The sequence below is a fragment of the Anser brachyrhynchus genome (genome assembly GCF_964034855.1).
Source record: "Anser brachyrhynchus genome assembly, chromosome: 3".
NCBI lineage: Eukaryota > Metazoa > Chordata > Aves > Anseriformes > Anatidae > Anser > Anser brachyrhynchus.
In genome coordinates this window covers 77,532,416-77,551,327 of record NC_137696.1, presented here as the reverse complement: position 1 = coordinate 77,551,327, position 18,912 = coordinate 77,532,416, and the positions used below count along the sequence as shown (strand labels likewise).

The 18,912-nt window shown below is 43.4% G+C and overlaps 1 protein-coding gene across 2 annotated transcripts in view; it reads left to right on the top strand.

The window, feature by feature from the left end:
- FOXO3 (forkhead box O3) overlaps positions 1-18,912 on the top strand; it is a 91,399-nt gene that overhangs the window by 29,001 nt on the left and 43,486 nt on the right. The window contains exon 1 of one of the 2 annotated variants that reach the window (XM_080586908.1): positions 117-18,912. This exon is cut by the window's right edge and continues 21,601 nt beyond it. The exons of the other annotated variant lie outside the window; for it this stretch is intronic. The gene's annotated coding sequence lies outside the window, so the exon portion shown is untranslated. Of the gene's footprint in view, positions 1-116 lie in introns of those variants that run through there. 2 annotated transcript variants of the gene reach the window in all.

The following is an 18,912-nucleotide window of genomic DNA, read 5'->3' as shown; positions in this document are numbered from 1 at the left end:
TTTTAGACTAGAACTCTGTTTTTTCCACAGGGTCTTAAGGAACGGTGTGAATTTTTCCAAACAATAAAAGAACATACTGATATAGATAGATAGATAGATAGATAGATAGATAGATAGATAGATAGATGTTTCAGTTCCCATGTTCAGGCATTGTTTAACAGTCTTTTGCTTCAGCTTGATAGTTGTTCCATCAATGTCAATATGGCTTGGTATGGGGAGAGTTTTTAGGCTGTGCATAAAAAAGTACTGTCAAAAAGTTGCATTTTCCCAGTAATGTCCTCTTTTCAAGACAGCATCTTGCGGGAGCGTTCCCACAACACACAGTAGCTCCTGCTTAGCAGCTGTAGAGCTTTGCATTGGTCTCTGATGGGCACGCATCTTGGAGGCAAAAGGACATTGCTTTAACTTCAAGCAGTCCTGCAGTCAAGCAGGACACTTCTGTGTAAGCACCAAAGTCACATTAAGGCAGCACAAAAGCTAGCTCGTTTAGTGTTGAAAGGCTCAGCGGTCTGCTTGTCTGTGTTGGTAGCCTCTCTGCTCGAGAAGAAAGTCATTTGGGAGTTTGACTATTATTATTATTGTTTTCAGTCTGTCTTGACGTGTTGTTGGAATGTAGCTCAGACGGTTACAGTGTTATGACAAGCTGACTAAAATTAGTACCATATTTTACATTGTTTTAGAGAGTGACCTCCCCTCACTTGGGAAATATTAAGAAGCTCATCTTATTTCCCAGCATCTCTTTATGAATGTATGTTAATTTACTCTAGCTTGGACTGAATTTATAACACGGGAAATGAAGTCAGATTTAGAAGATTTAAAAGAGCTGGTTCTTGAACTTTAGAAGTTCCTCTTAAGTAGTCTAGACAGTTCTAAATGTCTCCTTTTTTTTCCCCTTCTTCTTCATTTATTTATTTTTAAATTTCTTCTTGTTTTCCTTTCTGGAATACCTGAACCAGATAAAGGAGATTTCCAGTATTACTTATCTGGAAATTTATCTGTGCATTCCATGATACTTTAACTAGAAAGATCACCAAAGAAAACACAGACCTAAACCTGTATCTTTCCTTTTACATTGTTAATCTGATTATTTAAATATGATCTTAAGACAACCAATAATCAGATGGAGTATACAAATTCTCTTTGTTGAATTTTTTGAATTGCACTGCATTTCTCAATCACAAATCTGGCATGTGAAGGAAGGACCACTGGGCTTGCTCCACAGCAGTTGCCTTCCACATTCCTCTGCTTGGATGGATGGATGGTGTTTGCAACCTTGTATCCTGAGCCCTCTTCTCTAGTGACTTGCTAAGACGAATTTGCAAGATGTTCTTTATTTTCTGTTTGTTTTTTTTTTTTTATTTTATTTAGAAATGACAAGCACCAAAGTAGAACTTAGTCTAACATCTAGTGTATTATATCAAAGGAATTACCTGTGGGTTTGAATCTCTTGAACAGTGGTGAGGGAAGTGCTTGTATTCATCACTGAATTGCTTCTCTCAGAGCTTTGGTCAAAAATATTTGGGAGCAAGTTAGTAGATTTTTCTTTATAAAACCACTGTTTTATTCATTTATTTCTAAAACTGAGGGACCTGGTATCTTCTCTAGCCAGTGACCTGAACAGCAACTTTTATCAGTTAAAGAGAAAAATGCTTGTGATGCACTCTTTGGATAATTGCAGTTTTCTCTAACAAGGTTGACATAGTTGAGATGGGAGCTGCTTGGAGATTTTTCCCACAGCAGTCAGAGCCTTTGGACCTGAATCATCTTGGTGTACTGATGTGCTTTCTGAGATAAAAAGGTGGGTGTCCTGCAGGGCTTTCAGGGGTCCTGAGGGCTGCTGCAAACCTCAGCTGTCTTTTTGATGTCCGTGCCTCTAGCAGCAGCTTGTACCCGTATTTGTAAGTTTCTGAGCACTCAGAAACCTGTCTCTGATGGACAAAAAGGTGAACTCTTGTTGCATTTAAGTCAGGCAACTTTAGCTGTGGTCTTCATGCAGAGTGTTCAGTGGAGAGCTGACATCTCCATCCAGCTGGATTAGTAGCTTTTTGAACATAGACAACCTTCACCTTTAGTAGCAGATGGGTGATTATTGCCTTAGGGTACTTTTTGCATTGCATTTTGTAAATTTTTGGGGGTGGGAGGACCTGTTAGGCACAGCCCGAGCCTGCTGGTGTCTTGCTGTGCCCATCGCTCTGTTGATACCGGAGGGCATCCCCCGGCCCGGCCCGCGTGGTGCCACACATCCGTTCTAGCTCCGGGGGCTTCTCTGACTACTTCAGGTGACTGGACTTCTTAGAGTTTTGACTCTTTCTCATGTTCTCAAACTAAAATTTCCCAGCTTTCAGGGCTCTTACTTTTCCCATCTTTCAGGAATCCAGATTAGAGGCAAGTGAGAAGTGGTGGTTATAGGCTGTGGACCCGGTCCCAGCTGAAGCTTGGGCAGTAATCTCATTTTGTCGAAAGAAAACAAAAGCTGTGCTCTCCTCAGCAGACAGCAAAATGGCTGACCTGAGCAAATCTGCTCATTAGGTCTGTAACTTGCTTCATCTCCCTCCCATGCAATTACTCGCAGAGAGAAAAACTCCCATCACATATTTTCACTCGCACCATCCAAGCTTGAGGACTTAGTCTAGAAAGATTAAACTTGCGTTCTGTGCTTGCTGCCAAGACACTGCGTTTTTTTCTCTCCACTGGAGAATAAATTAATTCCCTTTTGCTGAGCGAGAATGGAAAGCTATTTGTTACTAAGGGAAAGAAAGCGCCAAATCTTTCGCCTTCCATCTCGTACACGTGGGCACGTGAACTGGACCAGCCCTGCTTTTGACCCTCTGTCCCCCCTTTTCCAGGGATGTTTAGTGTACATCAGCACCAGAATTAGCAGGTTTCTGAAGCCAGGTGTGACAGAAATGGCGTGAATTTAAATACCTTTTAATTTATAGTCAGTCATGCTTTTTTTCTGGCGTTTGCATGGGAACAGTGATGAGGAGACTGTCAGGTGTACTGGAAGACGTGGTCTCGCAGCTCCCTTCGTTTTTTAGTGGGGTATGAGCAAAAAGCTGTTCCTGATGTCCTTGAAAAATCCCTCCGTGAATGCCTAGCGTTTTGTGATGAGTTGGTGTTTCTCCAGCAGTCTTTGAAGCTGCTGTTTTCCTGAACTTACCAGAATTACCAACCAAAGCTTTATATTCAAATATTTAAAAGATCGTAATTGCTTTAATTAAAAAAAAGCATGCACACACCTGTACTTGATTTATATTACAAATACCTGTATTATCAGGTTGTATTTGCCAGAGTAAATACCTGAAAGGTTTTAAGAAACTCATTACACTGGAGCTCATGGACTGAGCTGGCCTGTTTCTCAGGTTTCACAAGGTTTTGTCCTATCTTTGTGTGTGTATGCATGTTTATATGGGTGTATGTGTGTCCTTGCATCTACCCTACCAATAAGCAACTCGTGCGAAGAGCTGCAATCACCCTTGCTCAGGACAAATACGCATTGCCATATTTTCAAGAATTATTGCAAACGCTGTTAAAAATGTCTCGATTCGCAAGTTTGCTCGCGCATAGATGGGCTGAGTCTCGCTCCCGATGCAAACTAAAGCAACGTGAACGAGCTTTGCTGCACGTGAGAGCCCGGCCTGGAGTAATCACCCCTTTGTGCCTAGGAGCATACATTCCCCTAAATAATGTCACACACAGCAAAGCGAGAATTGCTGTCCTGAAAAAGGGGGCCACAGATAATGATCTGCTACCTTGAAATCTTCCTTTTTATTTTTTTTTTCTCCCCTCTGTGGATTTATATTGTTTGCTTTTGCTCCCACTTAAAAATTTATGTTGAAAGGAAATACAAGGTAGGGGCTGGTATTTTTTTAACCTGCTCTGTAAGGGATTTCGTGCACACTTTACTGAAAATTATCTCATTACCTGCATGGTTTAGTATATATTTCTACAGCTGTATGTAACGCTGCTTCAAAACACGTTGTGTGGGCAGTTTCAGCTCATGTCCCTGTATCAGCTGGGGTCTGAGTGAAGCTACCCCTGTTCCTTGCAGCCAAAGGCAAGGCAGGAATTCCTGCTAAAGCTAAATTTCAGGAAATCTCAGGAATTCAGAAGTTCGATTTCACTGAGAACTAAGTAATGTAAATCAATTAAAGGGAAATAATGTATTCCCAGAGCAGTACTATAGTCCAATTGTATGTGCCTTAAACATGGAAAAATCGTGAAAAAGACCCTAAGTAACAAGCCCCAGAGGTGAGGGAAGGCAGAGGGAAGGTGGGACACTCCCTTCTTCTCACCTTTGTCCAAGGAGTGGAGCTGTTTCAGCATTTCCGACCGGAGTGACGGAGGGTGTCGCTGGCCTGGTGGTGGGTGGGAAGATAGACGTGCAAAATCTGGAAGGAGCTTTCGGTTTTCAGTGCAAAAAGCCATCTCTGTTTGAAAGTGGTCTTCTGAAGGAGTCGAGCAAACAATGCTATCATAATGCATCTTCTCTTTCTTCGCGTGCAGTTGTCACTAGAGATTTGTAACTCTTTTCTTGGTTCATTGTTCCCTGGCTAGTGTGTACTCTCCATTCAGTAGTGCCAGAATTAAGATGAAGCCTGCCTGTTTCAATAAGGCTGCTTTGTTGTCAAAATGGCAGTACTTGTATAGAAATTGGATTGACTCCAACAGAGCTTGCACGATACACTGCAAAACTATTGTCATATGATCCTTTTTATTACTAAGAAAAAGCCTGTTCTCAAAAAAAGACAGAATGGTCCTTTTTTTTTTCTGTTTTGTTAGGAAAAAAAATCACCAGAAAATTCTTTCTATGAATAATTAGCTGCAAATTTGAAAAACATGTCTGGTGATTGAGTATAATAAAGAGGTTGGATTAAGTGAAGTGACATTAATGTAGAAATATGAGGGAGCTATATCTACTTCATTTTATGTAGCAGCAGCCCCGATTGATCAAGTCACAAGTGTAAGCGAGCACGCACTGTTCAGCGAGAAGGGATGGAAGACAATTGCCTTCATGAAGAGGAAGGGAGAGACATTAGAGGCATGCAAAATGCCATTGTGGTTTCTGAAAATTAAGTTCCTCTTGCCTACCTGCCTTTCGTCAAGACATGGAGAAGGGATGGCTTGCTCTAAATGAGGGTGAGAGGGAGAGCATCCCTTGGTACTCTGTGCTCACCTAGCACTTAGTACCACCAGGCCCTCAGCCAGGCCAGGCAGAAGGCAGGATGTATCCTTATGAGAAAGAAATTAACTGCTAATGTCTGCTAGTGCTAATAATGGAAATTGCTGTTTTAACTCAAAGTATTTTATTTGCTAAGAATTATTTCCTACATGCTGGAAAAAAAAATCATGCGTTAAGAGAGGACTTCTTATCAACTAAGGTCCAGGTGTTGTATTTGAAAAGAGAGTTCTCCTCCTTTTATTATTTTTTCTTCCATTCGTGTGCAAAAAATAGGCGAAGACATTTTATGATAATTATTGATACTAATCGTTAACCAAGAAATGTTATTAAAAGAATTGTGTGTTACCGCTGGGGTAATGTAAGGAGAAATTGCCTTAGGTCTAGATGAATTTTGTAAATGTGTCTTTTTCCTTTTTTTTATTAGTGCACTTTTTTCTTCATATGCAAGAAGAAGTCTCCTTTTGTGATGCTTTGTGACGTTTAAATCTTTCTTCTTTGGCTTGTGTTTTGCAGTAATGTGATAATATTTGTATAGGTTTTGCTAGCTACGAATTGTAATTGAGTTCCTAGCACATACAGACTGGAATTAATAGCTTTTAAAGCTGGAGGGACCCATTATGCTCATTGTCTGACGTCTGTGTGAATACAGGACATTGAATTTCATCTAATAATTCTTGCATCAAGCACATAAATTCTGGCTGGGCTTGAGGGTACTTTAAAGGCACCCAGTCCTGATTTAAAGACTTCAGATGATAAAGCTCTTGGAAGTTTTTGCAGTGGTTAATTACCCGCTTTTTTTTTTTTTTTTTTTGGTAAGGAGTTTGATACTGCTTCTCCACTCTGAATTTGTCAAGCCACTGTCTTTTTAATTTTCATATGCTAACTTCAGCTGATGTCTGCTATCAGAGAGCTTTGCTTCATGAAGGTACATATGACCAAGTCACCTCTCAGGTTTCTCTTAGATAATCTGAATAAATTGGACTCCTATCTTCCCTAGCCTGTTATGTGTGGTGGTTTTTTTTCCCCTATTACGGACATCCCAATCTTTTTTTGAAACTTCTCCCCCCTTCCTTCCCAGGCTGGCAAAAGTTATCTGGACACCAAGACTGACACCAAGCTCCAGTCTTGGGTCTTACCAAGGGTGGTGAAATTTCTAATGATGGGCATATATCACAAGCAGAAGTTAAATTGAAATTTGTAGTTACTGTTGGATAAACCAACCTGTTTGCTGTGAGCTACAGAACTCAGTACTGCTGGTAACTTATTTATCTTCTGTTGTAATAATTTGTATGTATAAATTAAGTGTATTTACAATATCCAGGCAGGACTTACAGGAATAAGTAAGTTACTGAACAGAGACATTAAGCATAAATATATTGCTGAACAGAGGAACTTCAAAACCATCTCAGATGTTCATTCGGATGCACACAGCCCTTTGGTCTGCAGATTTAGCGATGAGGCTTGGAGTTGCCCCACAGAAGTGCAGAGAGCAGTTCTTGATTCCCTGTCTCCCAGCCTTCAGCCATCGCAGGCTGGGCACCAAGTGTGGACACTTCATTGTATGTGAGTCTCTTGATCCACTGCTACACCAGTAGTATCCGTCTTTTTAACAGGGGTAGTCCACGAAAATTCATTTCTATTAGAAATTTTCTTTCAGTAATAGATTTTGTAGTGACCATCAAGATTTTTTTTTTTTAATTGAATTTGCTTTGTGGATTTTTGTTTGTGTGGCATTGTAGTTGAATATGTTTCTTACGTCAGAGTTCCAGAATCTCCACTTCTCCCTGAAGCCTTCTCTTCTGGGAAGGACAGATTTCTTTACCTGCACTTCAGATACGCTAAGCGTTTAAGTGTTTTAAGTGCTAAGTGTTCTAAGTTTTAAGCAGGAATAACGTGGAACTTCCATTCCTTTCTCTGTGTCCGTGATCCACTTCCCCGCTCTGCTGTGTATGTGCTGGAGAATTCAGCCTTTTCCTTTGTTCCAGGTTGGTCACTGCATTTGTAAAGGACTGACTCTTTCCAAAATGGCCTCAAACATACACCACACCAACCATTTTCCTGGTGAGAAGGTTGGTACCTAGTGGTGCTTTGTAGATACAGGAATTGCAGCCCTTCTCGACCCACTGGGTCAGCTTCCAGAGGAGTGCAGAGGAGACGTGGAAAGGGAAGAGGAGCCCAGAGGGGCTATCAGCACTCGAGACCTGCTGTTTGGGTCATTTCTGGCTTCTGCATCGTGAAGGTTAGCCGTAGTCAAGAAAGTGCTTCCATCCACTAATGGTTACAGTGCCGTCAGTCGTGTCCCCACAAAGTAAAGGTATATTCATTCGCTGGCAGCCCACTGGAAGCTCTGTGACCATTTTGGGTTGCTTCTGCCTTAATCCAAATCCACAGCTTTCCAAGTACGTGGCACGGGGCAGGTTACTGCGGGTCACTTGGCAGCGTACAGGTTGAGTGAGGCTCCCACGTGGCACTTGTGAAGGGGATGGGAGCGTAACAGGTAAGCTGAGTAAATGGATTAGCTGTAAGCAGTCCTATTGTTGGCACCGCCTGAAGATGGATTGTGAACCAAGCGGTCACGTCTTGTGAGCGATACTCTTTCATCCTCTGGTTACAGAGGAGTATCACAAATAGAGTGGCCTACATCGCAGTGATTCCTGGAGGAGAGAGGCGACTTGGAGCAAAGCGTTCAAACGTCATACCGTTTCCGAGAAGGAGGGGAGGGGGAGCGGGGAAGGGGCATTAAGCCAAGCGTGTCTCTGTCCATCTCTGTCTGAGTGCTTGAGATGCTATGGACAAATGATTCCTTCGAGGCACGCAGCAGTCTTCCTTAGGACCTTCGTGGAGTAGCTTTTACCTTTAACTATTTTTAGAGGTTGGCTGCTGTTGGCTTCAGGGGGAGACAGATGGGGAAGGTCGCTTAAGAGGGCGCCTTTGCGTTTTATTAGCAGGACTGGTTGGGAGGGGTAACCGCTGTTAAAAGAACCATTGTGTGCTTCTTCAACGTTAGCGTTTTTAGAGAAAGTGCCAGTCTGCCAACAAAATTCACAGTTTATTCCTACGCTCCCTGTCCGGGAAGGATACCCAGCCCTATCCTCTTTGCCCAAAATGTGAGGGAACGTGGCTCCCGGCACCAGCTGGGCCACCGCTGATGGTGCCCTATGGCTTCTCTGGAGGGTGAGCTTCCTGATCTGCAGCTTTGGGGCTTGCTTTTCGTGGTGTGGTTTGTGCTTTGCTTCTGGTGTCTGCCCCCAGAGCTCCTGGAAACGCTGAGGAAGGTTTGCAACGTTGCAAGTGTTTGACCGGGTGACTCGCTGCGATCAAAGGAACTCGGGAGGCTTCGGGATGGATGTTTATGCGTGTGTTTATTACCTGCTATTGTCTCTCGTATTATCTAAGATCACTGTAACTGAAAGAGCTCAGGCAATACACAGTTGCCCCTGTGATTTTCCTTTTTGTGCTCCTTGCGCTCTGGAGGGATGGGCAGTCTGCTGTCCCCCTTCCTTCAGGGGTATGCAGGGTCCTCAGGAGCAGCCTCCTGCCCCTCAGCTCCTCCAGGCACTGTCCCTAAAATGCAGGCACCCAACTAAAAGACAGTCGGCAAGGGGAGAGAGGGTCCTCTACATCCTGGCTTAGGTCTTTGCTGACTTAAGTTGTGCTGTCGAGGAAACTCTCTCCACTCCCAGTCTTTCCCCTTCTGGCACTTTGGCACCCAAGGTCCCAAGGAGTGATCTCTTTAGGTGAGAAGAAGACTTTCCCAGTCCCAGCATCAGGTGGGCTTTCCACCTGGGCATAAATAAACCTCTTTAGGCAGGCTGCATAGGACTGCAAATACACAGAGCTCCTGGGCAATTCCCAACCCTAGCCCCACTCTCTTTCTTTCTTTTTTCCCTTTTCCTTTTTTCATTTTATTAAGCTAATGTGTTTTTGAGATGATAGCAGGTCTTTGATGAAGATGAAGACATTTTTATTGTGCTCATGAAAGCCCCATGTAAGGTAAATGACTGCCATGCAAACCGCACAGTTTAAGAGTCCTGCTTGTTTCTGCGATAGGGAGTTGTGTGAATTAACACCGTTTTATCGCCTAGAAACAATCTTTTGCTATCTGCAGGCAAAAAGATTCCAGGAAATAGAATAAAAATCTGGGTGCTTTGTATGTGAAAGCTAAGACTGCTCAGAGGGCACGCTGAGCACTGAAGGCTGGCAGGGACAGCTTCCCTCTGGGACCTGTCCTTGCCCCACCGCAGCCCCTGTCCTGAAAGGCACAGACTTCTCTGAGTCAGTTGTGGGAGCTGGGGCAAAGAGTGCATCCCCAAAACGTGCACGTTCGGGATCAGCCTGTCCTCTCCTCTGTCTCACCCACGGTTTGTGCCCATTGTTAGAGACTCCAGAGCCGTCCGGGTCTGTGTCAGATTTGTTTCCACACGTAAGTGGAACAAATTTTGCAATTTCTTCAAGTGCATGTCTATCTTTTGATGTTTCTCCCCCTGAGTAATAGGATTGCAAGTCACAGCGGTGGTGCAAGCCAAGTTAACAGATCCCTTTTCGGACATCGGTCTGCACAGGGCCTGGCGTGGCGGGTGATGGGCAGCGGGGCACGCGCGTGTGCTCTCGGAGGCCGTGTCCGGCACGGCGCTCGCTGAGGAACACTTACATAAATGTTCTCTGAAGAAACTCACTGGCAACATGGAAAAGGAAAAGGTCGTCCTTCCTTTTGACAGAGGCAATGAGGCTTTGATTTGTGCGAAGCTGCACGTGCGTAAAAACACTGGTGTGAGCTGGCAGCAGGGGCTGTTGATGGTTTCAGGCCCAGCAAAGGCCCGGAGGTTCGCTCTCCCAGCGCTCCAGCCAGGCCCGGAGAAGCAGCAGCAGAAGCTCCTAATGCACTGCTGTTCAATTAAAACGTCCGGCTATTTAATTTTCACCACTGAAAGCCGACACAAAAGGCTTCCACGTTTTTAAACGGGAATTATTATTGAAAATATTTTAGGATGTCAGGATGTCGTGTGCTGTGATGCACCTGTGTTGGGAGCAGATTAACTGCTCAAATTGATGAGTTAAATAAGATCCACCGGCACGTACCGAGCTCCTTCAGCGGCTCACATTCATGAAGCTCTCTCTGTTGGTGAAAGGGAGATTGAAACAGGCCAGGTCTCTTCTAATCTGGTTGTTAGGACAGAGATTTTAGGATGAGAGAGAACCACGTATCCATTTATCCAGAGCTGCCCGTGTCAGGTCAGAGCCCGTTGGAAGTACGGCACGTTTTTTAGGAAGACATGGACTTTAAACAATTGGTCTAATAGGATTACTGATTTTCTGATGCGTTTGATTTTAAATCTTTGTAAATCTCCACATGGCTCATTTCACCCTCAAAATCATTTTTTTTTCCATGTGAAATATCGCACACTTACACTGAACAGAATTCATATTAACATGGCATGGAAATAATGTAATTTGAGTAGGTCCAATTTTCATTTGATTTTTTTTAAAGGAGTTATATTAATGCAGATCTTAGAATACCGTACAACGCTGCCTGCAAATACAGGCATGAAATTACCGTGATGCTTAACTGCCTGCAATTCACCAGCCAGGCTGAAGAGCTTTCTCAGTGCATTGCAATAGGTCAAAGGAACTACTTCAGCTGCATTCTTCCACTGCCATTTGTGTGATTGCACATTGCTGCTACCATAGGAATGTTGAAGTGGTATTTCACATAATTTTGCTCCTTTGGCAGTTCTTCACAGAGGACTTTGTGAAGCTGCAATGATCCATTTGAACTCCACTTCAGGCATTTAACGTGTCAAAGAGTGGGTATGTGCCATCAGTTTTGGCCTCATTTTATGTGAAGAATTGATGAATTTCGCTTCAGGAATGTTAATCAACCCATTTGAGTTCAGGTACGAACTCCTTACATAACTGCCTTTTATAGAGGGAATGAATCCGCATAACCCTTGCGTGTCCCTCCTCGCTTCTGTAATTTCTTTCGCTCCCTGCAGCCCTGCTCGTCGCTTACTCCACTGAGAGGATTCCATAATCTAGATTATGGCCCAAGGCAAGACCTACATAAGCATATGGTGCACGTTGCACGTTGCATTATCTGAAGTCATGAGGGTGTGATTAATGGGCTTAGAGTTTTAATTTGGCCTGCCTTACTCTTATGTCTCTCCTAAGTGAGGTTGCAAAGCCTGACAAGTGACTGCTGGATGCGCACACACAGTGTTGAGGTGACACTCATCTCCTTGGGCAGCTGCTGGAGGTAAACCTGTGGTGAGGGCAGGAGGGAGTATTGGCTTCAGACTGGCCAACGTGCTCCAGATCCTATTTTTTCAGATCTTAGTGTCTCAAGGCAGCTGGGTCTCTGCCTCCTGAGCTGCGGTGCAGAGGGCAGGTGGTCTAACTGGTGGGTCACATCTCATGGTGGCAGTTCCCACTGAGGTGCAGCTCAGCCACGTGGGGCAGCCTACATGCTGCATGGATGCAGGAGGGAGCTGCTCCAAGCGTGCTTCCTCTGGTGGGGTTCGTCAGATGTGCATGTGCACGTATGAGCTCTATAGACCAAGGAATAAAATCCTCCCTGTACTGTCAGCGCTGCTAAGCCAGAAGTCCAGTCTGCCTGGCCAATTCATCATTCGGAAGTTGAAGGTTGTACCTTCTTCGTGAAATTTAGTGCATAAAATGATTTGTTAACATAATACATGGCTGTCCAGGAAAAATATGGTAGGAGGCTGTTCTGCACAAATAACGAGATGCAGTGGCTGGCCAGGCAGCTCAGTGCTGGAGGGACAGGGGCTGTCTGCATTGCTGTGCTGTCTGGCGCAGTGGGAGAGGATGAGTACATGAAAACAGCTGGTGTAGGGGCTTCTGTATCTCCACTAAATTCAAACTTCACATGTTATTCCACGTTAGATTTACTCCAGTGATGGGTGCTGGTGGGCCACTGCACCTCCTACTGCTGCCCCATCTGCTGCAAGGAAGATGGGTTGAGCTCTCCAGGTAACAACTGGTTTATTACAGCTGAATGCCCTCCAAATATTTCCTAACCGTTGGGGTTCTTGCAATTGTTGCATGTGTGATACGATGGGAAGTGGGGATCCTGCACTGTATTCATCTTTTCTGTTGTCATCTTTGCCTCTTTCGCGACAAAACACACATTCATAAAATAATTTTGAATGGATAGCCCTAAGTATGGGGCATGCTTGTCAAGAGATCAGCTTGCTTGTCAGCCATATTATCTAGATAATATTTCAACTGCAAAAGAAAGAGTTGTGTTTGCTTGTAGTAACACATCTTAGAAAGGAAGAAAGCTTGTTTCAGGCCAGCTTGCTTAAGGTAGTGAAATTAGCTTTAGAGATACAGAAGTTGAAGTTGTATCTGTTTTATCCATGGTGCAGTGTTCAAACAAACTAAATTAGAAACATTGTTTATGGGCTGATAGTCAGAATTCTAAGTTTTTATTTATCTTGGAAAGATCCAATGGTTTGTTTTTAGTAAAAACAATTCTGCTAATTTTTATGTTAGGCAGCCAAATGTTGTTGGCTTAGCTATCTATGTCCTCAGAACTGCTGTTTTTAATTTTTGGATTTGGAACAAAAACAGCATCCTATGTTAAATGCAAAACTTTTCTCAGCAGGTTGAGACAAAAAAGAAAGCGATTGTTTCACAGACTATATGTGCTTAGCAGCTGAGTTTTCTGATTCCATGGTTACAATAACAAACCCCCCCCCAAACATGCATATAGCCAGTTTGTGATTTTATTGTTGAAGTCGGATGGCCTTTCCTAAAACGAGCTTTAATGGACAAGCAAGAAAGAATGTATTCCTGTACTTGTGCAACTGAAGTTTATGAAATATGATTGGAAAAATACACAGAATAATTGGGCACATCCTGTACTTCGTGAATCACCAGGCTAGTGCAATAAACATTGCTGCATTCAGGAATTTAGATCTATACCCCGCTTTGCCAAGAACACTGGGAATTGCTTGGGATCATGGATGATCTACAGCGCAGGCTACCTGAACCATACTCTGTGCAAGGGTTTTCTTCTCTGCCTATTTTGTGTTCTGAGGTAATTGCAGGTTTCATGACACAGGCATTAGTCCAAGGCTGTGACACCTCACATCTGCTTACACTAACAGGGTGGGACCTAGGAAACAAAACAGGAGTTGTGGCTGGACCTGTGTATACATTATTATGATAAAGAAGAAAGGGTCCTGAGCACCAAAGTAAATGTCCTAAACAACATATTTCTTCAGAAAAACAGCCTTTTGTCTTCAAAAGTGAAAACAAAAGCTACGAGCATTTGATAGCTCCAGTATTGTTTGCCAGCTAACAGGGATAAACTTGTGGACATGTTTAAGAAATTACTAAATTTCCAGAAAACAGGCTGTTATTTAAGGGACATGAAAACCATTTTGAAGCCAGAAACAAACACAATGTCAAAATCTGCTCCTGAATACACACGTGGCTCTCACAAAATCTGAGGGCGCAGCACATGCACAGACTTAATGGGATCTTGATGGAAACCATCCAGGGCTGGAGTCTGGCTCCTGGTGAAATGAGGACTGCTGTCTGGCTAGGGCTGACGTTCAGGTCTCAAGCTGACCGATGGGGATGTTTTCCTCCTTCAAGGAAATCTGCGGGTAGTAGTTAAACAGAAGGACGGGGTGGCTTGTGTGCAAGGCTCCTGCACGCAACGTTGGGCTTCCTCCATCTTCTTTGCATTGCTGGTACCATTGAACCGAAAGGGAGAATGTGAGCGTTCTATCAAAGACAATAGTAGTGTCATCAAGTGTCTGCAAGGATGGAGTCACAGGTCCCTCAGGGACCAGGGAACACCTAGGAAACAAGAGCCAAGAAAGCTGGAATAGGTCGGAAAAGTCTTAGTAGCCCTTCGCTAGGAAATTTGGAGAGATGCTTCTGCTCAGAGTAGCGGGACAGACAGCAAGAAATTGCATTACTGACATTTTTGAAAAGAAAAATTTTCGGAAGTTGAACTTCAAAAGCATTGCCTTTTTTTGTTGAAGAGGTAGCCTCTCTTGGGGGAGGAGAAATGGATTCAACCAGCAGAAGGTGCACGTGGATCTTCTCGCCCTCCCGGCTAAAAGCAGTAATAGTGCAGAATGTTCTGGGGGAGGCAAAATCAATTTTCTGCACTTCAATGCAGATGCAGCAGCACCGGCCATGCAGTAAGTGGCTCAATCTATGGTGATCTTTTTAATGATGAAACTATTATGTGCTACATCTCCCATTCAGGCGTTTTGTTTTCTAATTCTCTACCCCTGATTCCCAGAAACATGAGTAATGAGGCTTTTAGCAGGGAGGTGGAAATGCTCCCTGAGACGTGCCACCAGGATAGGACATGCTGCTGGTTCATGCTGTGGGTAGTATTAGGGATATGGGGGCTTAATTGGCTTGAACTTTTGCTCACCCCTAAAATTAAATCCAAAGCGTTTTTATCAAGTTCAGATAAGGTCCCTCCCTGTATTTGACTACCAGCAGAGCTCTGTCCTACTGTGGAAGTCCTGGTGTTGTCTCTGCTCCTGCTCAGGGTTTCAGTGGGAATGGCAGCACATTTTGGATGGAATAGCTGAACCCTCGCCTACAAGACGCAGCGGGCTCAGGTGGTGAGGGAAGGCAGTTTGTTACTCCAAGAGTTGCCTTTCCCTCATCAAGTAGATTTGCATCAGGCAATTGCATGAATCAGATCTTGATCTTCATTATCATAAAATACAGTAAGGAAAATCCCTTTCTGAGCGTCTTCCGAAAGCATACAGATCCAGATATAAAGCACTGCTCTGTGCCCAGCGAATGGGACTTGTATGTATTTTATTAATGTAAGTGTAATGTAATTATTCTCTTGTCCATCTGGCAGGTGGTGTTTTCATTAAGAAGTGAATAATCTAAGCTATAGGCTCTGTAAAGGGGGATGAGTATGGAGGAGATTCAGGTCATCTGCTGTGGGACCATAAATAGAAGCTAACAAGGGAGTCCTTTCTGTCCTTGCCTACAAAACCCGAAAATCTGTTGCTTTTATTTTTCCTTTAGCAGACTGCTCACAAGCTTAGAAGCTAGTCTGTTAATGAAATCTTTTCACCATCATGCAGTTTAACTCCTCATTTCTGGTAGTGGCTGGAGGCACAGTGTGAAAAAATAGGTGTTATGTAAGAGAACGAAAATTAAGTCCTTATATAAACCACTATGCATAGGAAGATAAGATTAAAATCACATTTCTGGAGGTGCCCAGCACGTCTCAGGGTGTAAGTACCGTTTGAAAAAGAAATATGGATTACTTAAAGCTTTTTATTAATGTAGAAGGTCTTGATTAAAAAAAAAAAAAAAGCTAAAACAAAATCATGCAGAAAATGAACAACAGGCCTGAACCGTCCTACAGAAAGTTTTGAGAAGTGTGTGCAGAGCCTACACTTCCCAAACAAAATCTGATTGCTCTGTGACCTTCTGCGTGGCATCGTCTGTTTCCGGACAAAGTTTTCAGATGTCCACATGGAAACGAGAGCAATTTCCTCTTTCCATGTCCTAGCAAGACTTTTCTTGGCACAAGTGACAGCACAAGGCCTACTTTGAGTCCTGCCCTGGAAAGATATAAATATCCTGGCACCGTCCCAGGAACGTTCAAGCAAGGATTAGGTTTTATTTTTTATCTGGTAGCATTCAGGGAAACCTATCAGGGTGACCAGACTGGGAGGGGCGTTCACTTGGTAAAGCCTGTAAGTCTAGAAGAAAACTGAGCTTTTTTTTTTTTTTTTTTTGATTCTATCATTTTAAATTTAGGAGGGACGCTAAAATGATGACACTGGGCATCGTTTCCTCATGTATGCTGTGGGTATTGACAGGCAGAAGGTTAGAGATTGTGTTGCTGCTGTGTAAAGGAACAGATTTCCATTCAGACAGGCTTGTTATTTCCCAGAGGAGCCTGCTTATTTTTCTTCCTGGTAAAGCTCAGGTCAACTGACATCCACGTTCAGTGGCTGTTCAGATGTGGTGGAGCGTGGAGGATGCTGCTCTGCCCCATGCCTCATCTTCCTGACTTCCAGCAAAGCACCCGCGTGGATGCTCGTCCTGGCAGAGCCGTCCCGCAAGTGATGGAAACCACAATCAAACCTGAGCAGCAGCCCCTTGAAAACCACTCTCGAGGCTGGGTGCCAAACAACGTAGCGTTGTCTGGAGTTGCTGATGTAATTCCTTCCAGTTAAGGATGCTGCTGAGCCTCTTTCTTTTGTAGGTACTGAGAATATTCGAAAGGAGATATTTAACTACTGCACAAGCTGCTCGGTGCAGGGAGCAATGGAAGCTGGAATAGTAAATGGAGCATCCTATGCAAATGTTGAGCGAGAGCTTTGCAGGGCTGTAAAAAGCATGGGTGACCCTGTGCCAGACATGCCCTTTCCTCTCTATTTGAAGATGTTATTTATACCCCAGACTTCCCCAGGTGCTATCTGAAGAGAACGACTGTGCAGATCGGTCTTTATCCTAAGCCTTCTTTGATATACTTTGCTTAGGAGGGTTCTTCAGTTTTTGCTAGAGTCGGTGATCTAAATGTTTCAACAGTTTTATTGTTTCAAACAAGAATCAGCTTCTCTGACTGTATCAAGCCTCAGTCATTTGTATGTATGTGTGAAGGTCAGTGGACTTGTCAGATACCCTATCGTAAATCCTGTCACTAAATCAATTTCTTTTAATTAAAAAAATGTGCTGCTCTTCAGAAGAAGTGCCTCCTTTCATGTAGACAAAACCCATTATATCCCAGTGAAAATACAACGCCCATGAGCTCTCTGCTATTCTCAAGTTGGCTGTTTGTTGCAGCAGGTTGAGTTTGTGTTTTTAAAATCTTGGTGGTCGGAAGGGGCTACACTTTCCCCTGCTCTGAAGGAAATGATCCCTGCGATGCCAACATCACCTAGCTTTGCAAGGTCAAATATGGAAAAAGCCAACAGCAGGAAACAGGCAGCCAAGCCAACAGGTGAGAGACGTCCAAGCCCTTTCCATGATCCCCCTGCCACATTTGCACCAGCACCACACGGAAGTCTGACACAACAGCTAAGAGCAAGCCAGGATTTCTCATTCGTTTAGTAATTCCCTTGGGGTTATACTCTTAGATTACTTAATGACTTAGTGTATACCCTGTCTGGAAGATAAGCAGGCATAATTCATTGCAGGCAGGTCATTCATCCTTTGAGATAACCAGCAACTACATGCCATAGGGAGCAGGGAGATAAAGATACTATACATCAGCAGCAGTAGTTCAAGGTTTCAACCTCTCCGCCTCCTTCTGTGACCCAGAAGTCATTTGCAGTTGATTATTCAGCCATTTGCTCTCTTTAGAGAGAAACACACTGGCAGCACTCGGTAGAAGTGAATGCATTTTCCGTTCTGCCCGTGCCTTTCAACATAGCCGTAGCAGATCTGTACCTGGAAGTGTGCATCCTTGTGTAGCTTACGGGCTTTACGGCTGCATTTAGTGCCGGTTTTGAAAAGTTATTGTAAATTGATCTCAGTGTTTCTGGTGTTACTTAAGTGGTGACAGTTGCTCATCTACTGCTTGCAGTGCTGAAAGGGGGAGAGAGCGGGAGGTGTGTCGCTGGTGAGTGTGCAAAGTCTGTGCTCGTAGCAGTGTGTAGCCATGCACATGCTTGCACCTGGCTAATTTCCAGTTTCAGTCCAAGAGAAGCTTTTAGGGGTCCAGTTTGTGTCTTGGCAATATATATGTGTCAAACTGAGGCACAAAGATAGAAAGGGTACGTATTACATAGTACATAGTATTACTTGGTTTTCCTGTAAAAATAAAATTATTTTCAGCGTCAGCATTTACATTTTAAAATTGAACAAGTTGCATTACAACATGCTGCTCCTAAGTCAGCAAATATTAGGATCAAACGTCCAACGTGACCTCTCTCTAGTTAATATTCCCTCCTCCAAAAATCTGCAGTGTGTAATCAGAAATCAACATCTTGAGATACCCTGCGTTGCAAAGATAACGATTGACTCAGCAGGTATTTTGTGATGACTAACTCTGAGCAAAAAGATTTTTCTCTTCCCTACACACACAGCAGAAGAAATAAAAAATACAAGGCTTTTGATATGGACATATGATGGCCGTGGTGTGATTCACACCATGTGATGTTGCTTTATTTGAGGAGGAGGGGAAGGAGAGAAAGAGTCTATTTTTGTTTGTTTGTTTTCTAATTACTTGAGCTGTTTTTTCTTTGACTCAGCAACTGCAAACAGTACGTACTGTACTACTGTAACTAGCAGTCAGGGCTGGGAAGTCAAACGATGGTGATGATAAAAGTAAATATCCTGCATCCTCAGAAGGGACTAGGAGGAGATGGAAGAATTAGTCTCGTTACGGCTTTGTGTGGTGTTACGGTCCCTTTCTGCATCAGTCCTGTTCTGTAGGTAGTTTTCAGAACTGTATTTCTCAAGTGAAGTGCTACAAACAAACAAGAAATCAGAACAGTTCTATTTTCTCAAAATATTCTCCATTTATGAAACCTACCTGTTTAGATGAAGAAAATATTTACCTTGCACAAGAAAACACTCTGCAAAGAAGATGTGTCTTGTTTACTTCAGTAGTGCTTATGACTTACTTGGAGAGTGTCTTAAGAAAGGAGTGGAGAGTGAATGTCGTTTGATTGACATGAAATACCCCAAACCTTATGAAGCTTGCTTGTCAGTCTGCATGCTACACGTCAATACTTCTGCTCTTTATGGCACTA